This window comes from Elgaria multicarinata, chromosome 5 (genome assembly GCF_023053635.1).
Source record: "Elgaria multicarinata webbii isolate HBS135686 ecotype San Diego chromosome 5, rElgMul1.1.pri, whole genome shotgun sequence".
Lineage (NCBI taxonomy): Eukaryota > Metazoa > Chordata > Lepidosauria > Squamata > Anguidae > Elgaria > Elgaria multicarinata.
This window is the reverse complement of record NC_086175.1, coordinates 94,188,234-94,194,311: the sequence shown is the minus strand read 5'-3', so window position 1 is coordinate 94,194,311 and position 6,078 is coordinate 94,188,234.

Here is a 6,078-nt window from a genome sequence, read left to right as displayed (position 1 = left end):
GAGGTTGATTATTCTTAGCATTGGTGTATCTTGTACTTTGAAAACAGAACAGATGAATGTAACAAGAGATCACAACTGGGCAATGTGTCTTGGTGAAGATTTTAAGGCTTGCAATAAGGGTGGAAGCATGTCAATCTGATATTTCCAGACACAAGTAATTAAACTACGTTCAAATGCACCAAAATTCATTATTTTCAGTGTTTGACTCATGGAGGGCATTTTGAAAGAATGCAGGCACAATGAGAACTAACAAATCAATACAGCTACAATCTTTGGTATTCCACATGCAGTTTGAGGCTCTCCAGTAAATGCGCATGATATGAAGGCAGCTGCACTTGAGTATAAAACTTCATTTTAATTATAATAATTCTTTGGCAGTTAGTATGGCTGATAATTTTTTAAAGGCCAGTTTCCTCTATAAAACGTGTTACAATAAAAGGAAGAGGGTCCCACAAGATGCAAAGTTGACCGTTCAATACCAAGAATAAAGGTAACTAACAAATATATATACCCATATTGTATCAATATAGGAAGATAATAGTGGATTTTCATTATGAAACAATTGTTTTTTGTTCTGAAAGATTCTTATAAAATCTATTCACAAAATTCGGTGATAAAAGTAAATTCTAGGACACTAATTTCTCTAGCCAACTGAATGCCTGTAAGAACGATTCGCACTGTGCCTTGAAAGGTGAAGCTTTAACCCCCTCACTCCTAACAATATTTGTAAAGATAGCATTCATATTCCTGAAGGCCCAAGTGAATCTTCTCTTGAGAAGAAATTGGTATACAATTTTTTTCATTGCCATGAATAGTAGTAACATGTTAAGAACCTTTTTTGCAGACCAGAGGTTTAGATACATTCATTAGGCTGGAGTTGTATTTTTAAAAAATTGAATGGTGGTATTATGTGAGCTGTTAACACAATTTCTGACATTTGCAGCATAATCCTATACATGTCTACTCAGAAGTAAATCCCATTGAGTTCAATGTGGCTTACTCCCAGGTAAGTGGATATAGGGTTGCAGCCTTAAACTTGTTTGGTATTATTTTTTGAAATCAGATCGTTCTTTTTCTTTTCATTCATAGGGAGCAAGGTAGTGTGTTTCCCATTTAAAAAAGCAAACTCCGTCACAAACTTTACCTAAAGAAATAGCTATAGAACTGTGGTCATAGATAGGCTTGCAATACATTAAAACAATATTTTAAACCACTTCTAAACAAATCTTAAGGCCTTGGGCAACAAAGGACACCTAATAATCCTGCACCTTTGAATTCATAGTCAAAATAAAGAATTCAGTACCAGAATAACCCAAATTCTAACAAGAAAAGCAGATTTCTGTGACTTGTATAAGTCATGCAAATTTGAATAATTTATCTATCTTTGCATGGAGAGAACTCTCAAACACAAAATTGTGCAAACATGGTACTTGGTTTCTTTTTTTACCACTGGGGTCATTACAGATCCAAAATAACATTTTCTGTATATTTGTACCCCTGTAATTCAAGCAAACATTCATAATAAAATTTCATGTTTATATTAAATGGGAGTCACTGCAAAATCTTAAATCTTTAACTGTGATTTAATTGGAATCTACTTGAAACCATTATTAAATGAGGAAAGAGCTTTTTTCCCAGCCTAGAAATTATAAAGGGGAACTTTCTGATGAATGGCACATGCTTTAGGATATCTGTTTATTAAATTTAGTTGGGTTTCTGTCTAAATTAAACTCTGTTCTCAATTTTCAATAGTATTCATATTCAGGTTTCCCTTAATAGTCTATGTGTTTGGGCCACTTTTAGTTATGTCTCTTTGCTTGATCTACATTTGGGTGGAAGAATATTAATCCTGTGTTTGAAAATCTGGAAGTCTTTTTCAATGGAATCACAATTGTATATGAGTCTCGATGAGATGAAAACACAAAAACATTAGTGGGTGGTATCCATCTAGCATGATCCCCTGACAGATTCATATGTATCTGCAGAATAGATTCCCCCTTGCAGCATCCTATGATCCTTCAAATCTGCTCGCAGGGGTTGTGGGATCCTCCAAAGCAGGGGTGGGCGGGCGCAGGGGCACAGGAAGCTGCAGAGTAGAGAAGATGAAGATAAAGTTCTATTGTAAAAATAGAAGTCCACTCTTGCAACTTTGGATATGCTTTTCTGTTACACATTCACTATATAATCAGACTGTTTTAAAACACAACTGGGTTCTGCAGTGCATTTTATCCTGTCTTGTGTGCATACTGTAGCTGTGATCATAATTTTAATCTGCTCTGACCTGGGTTTTCTGGTTGTGACCATCAGCACTGCCACCTTTTCATTTTGAAATTATTTGTATGTGCATCATCATCTGTTGGGCATCCAAAATCTGGACTGCAGTTATAAGCCCTTCCTCAGGAATAATTTGTGTTTAAAGTTGATGAATTACTTTCCAAAGTGCGTAAGACCAGTCATAAAAAAACAGTAGGTAACATTTTGTAAAAATGCAAAAAGGAGAAGGTTACTTTTCTATAAAATTATTACCGTTTCCCATTTGGTTTGGTTGGCCTGTTGCATGAAACGGTTTTAAGAGAAACATTTTAATGAATATGATTCTGATGTGCTATGCCGCCACACAAGTGCTTATGATAAACTATATTAATGGCTTCACTGTTAGGAAATAACAAAATATAATATTGTTTCCATTTCAAAATAGATGAACTGTTTTGCTGACACACAGGTACGAATGTTTGAGTTTTCAGACATCCTAAAATGGATTTGCAGTTCTTGATTTCAAAACATACCCAATCTATTGATTTTAAATATTAAAGTTGTATTACAGTGGCCAGAAACTGAATAGACTAGCAAGCTGATCACAGGTCTGGACCACTCCTAATATTATGATGCTGTGACTCTCATTCTAAAGGAAAACTTGCTGGCTCCATGCCTCCGTATAAGTATCTTGAGTTTTTGCTGGCTATTATGATAGCATGCTACTGTTACTCCTGGGGCAAGAGGAAAGTCATACAGGTGACCTCTAGTTGACTACCAGTTTGTCTCTATTAATTTAAAGGCTGTTCCAGAAAATAATTAGGGTCATCCTTCCTGCTAACATGGAACTGGCTATGGGACAGAGAAGGCTGAAGCCATCAGGAGCATAGGGGAGATTTTTTCCCATCGTCCCCCCTCTCCTCCCCAACATTGGTGGTCCAGTTTGGACTTTCTGGATTCAGATTTTTGGCCCAAGGATTGTTGGGTGAATAGTTAATTGCACATTCATATAACAGTTTTGGGGATATGAACGCTGTCACAACCAAGAATTTGTTCACATTTCTCTGAAATGTGTTTGCTTAAAATTACATACACAGGTTCAGTCTACATTCTTCAGTCTCTGAGTTAGGATAACAAAGTTTTAAAATTTCATTGATTTCTTTGCTAATGATAGAGTTGCAGTCCAACAATATCTGGAGGGCCATATTCCCCATCTCTACTTTATGCGATGGTTTCTCACCTTCTGTCCCTCTGCAGTGCTGTTTCTCAAGCTGCTTGTACTCCTACTACCATCACCACCACCCATTGTCAGAAGATCACACAAGACAGTAGCTCTCGTTGTACAATGCTTAGTTTACCCAGTTGGAAATATGCTGTGAAAGGTGTCAGTCTTTTTTCTCTGTTCTTTGACCTAATGTCACAAGAGAACAGGGGTGCCAAGACCACAATAGTGCTGCTATTGAACTCATGGCTCTTCTAGTTTTAAGGAGTAAAGCCCAGAAGACAACACAGTTTCCACAATGTTGCACCATGTTTTGCCACCTGGGAAACTGGTGGTGGCAGCATAAACAATTTCCATTCAACCCAGGTGGGTAGATGCGTAGCACATTGCATGACTGACTTAAGCTTTTCTAACTGAACGCCTAATGTCTAAATATGGTATGATATGGGAAAAAGCACTATTTCAAGCATCGTTATTCAATCTGACCCCAGCTACATACCTAATTATCAAAGCTGGGTTTTTTTTTAGTTTTAAGATAACCCTTAGTGCCTAAAATGGATCCTGCACTACCCCACCTGTTGGTGTTTTGAGTTATAGTCTTTGTAGGATTTGAAAGACTTTTTAAAAGGTCGTTCACAAGCTTCTGTTATTATATACATTTGATTCACAGTAATGGTCATGAAAAAATCAAGTATTGCTCTATGGGTAAACTGCCTCTACAGTTTGTTTTGTAGAACAAGTTGGATATCTGTGGGAAAGGTCACTGGTACTTTGGTTTAGCCATATTTACTAAACATCTATAAATTGTATAGTTTGGATCATGTTTAACAAAAAGCGTTCACCCAAACACCTTGTTTTAATACCAAGGGGTAGGATGAAGTTCTTAAAGGGGTGTTTTTTTTAATTTATTTTGTACTGTACAACACCTTGATTAAATGCAGTGTGTGCATTTTGGGACACTTAAGTTTAATTTGTAAAAAAAGAAACTATTACAGGTTCAGCAAGTAAGGAAATTTGTGCTTCCTTCTTGAATGTTAAATTATTTTATTTTGCATTTTATATGAGTACAAATTAAAACTGAGCCATCAAACTGCAATAAATCAACAGTAGTATTTCATTTTAAAATTTTTGTATTGTAAATAGAATTGTTCAATAAAATATTGTCTGTTAAATATGATTTTATGGTGTCTGGGATTTTACCTAGAAAATGTTTACGTTGTTAGACAACAGTTGCATCACATTGTATTTTATATGGCATCCATACGAAACTATGCATCCTTAAACACAAGGTATTGCTTAAAGTACAGTAAAAGGTGCTCTAACATACCAGGTGACAATGAAAAATGGTGACACAGATGAAGGACTGTAGAGGAATCTTGGCCTCTTCCTTTTCTTTCTCATTCTTTTCTATGTTCTGAGATTCTGTTTCTCAAATCCTTGGCCCTATAGTCACCCATCTTTGGGATATCAGTTCTCATGCTACCAAAATCCCTGTGCTTTTATTAATAGTTCAGTCCCCTCATATGCTTTCTTCATCAGCTTGAAATTTTTTTATAATTTATTTTCTTTTACTCCTTTAACATCTGGTTGACATCCTCAAATTTTAGATTTGGTCTTTCTGCCTTAGGATATGATAGAAAGGGGGTATCACCCACATGCTCTTTTAATGAAAGTTCTAATTATCACAACTAGATATTTTGATATCTACAAATAGTGCCTTCAAATTTGGCAGTTCCAGGAATCTGCAAATGACTTGATAAGAATATTCAAGTTGACTGAGGAAGAGAGGTCCCACTTTAAAAGACGAGCTTGATGCTGAATATAAGTTATTTTGGGAGGATTGCATGTATATAAGTCCTGTGCTTTTATTGTGTGCATAGACACTCTGTTCCGTAATGTAGCTCTCAGAAATACTTTTAAATGTTCACCCACACATGCTAATTTCATTTTTTTCTTCTTGGAAATTTTATTTATATTAAATGGTCAATGGTATATTCCATTCAAATCATGTACAACCCAGGTATGTTCAGTTTCTTTTATCTTTGCAGCATCATATATTACATCTGTCCTTTATGTTGTTTGTACACTGCCCTGGTGTCTGCAAGAATGAAGTGCAGGTTAAAATGCTTTAATTTAAAAACACACAGGCTCTAATACTGAAAGTTCACTGCCTGGAAAACTTTCTGGCCCCGATAGACATTTTTCTTCTATAGGCATTTTAAGTTGGCTTCAGGGCTGGCTTAATTTTGGGGATTTGTAATGTGGCATAATATGTGTAGATTCAAAATTGGCAACATCTTGTGCTACTTTGAAAATTGGTTGTGAGGGGGTTCACCCCATTTTCTTTCATTTTTTGAATAAAATTTCCTCCAGGCCTAGAATAGGAAAAAAGGAAGGGAGCAGGTACTATAAAATACCATTTGCTGGAGAACACTCATGTCCTGCTTATTGACATCTTATAGCCACCTAGTTGGTCACAGTGGTTACAGACTGCTGGCCTAGATAGTACTTTGGTTTGATTCCACATGTCTTGGTCTAATGTTCTTGATTCTGCTCGTCAATAACTAAGCACTTCTCTTGGTAGAACAGCAGAGGCTTATGTC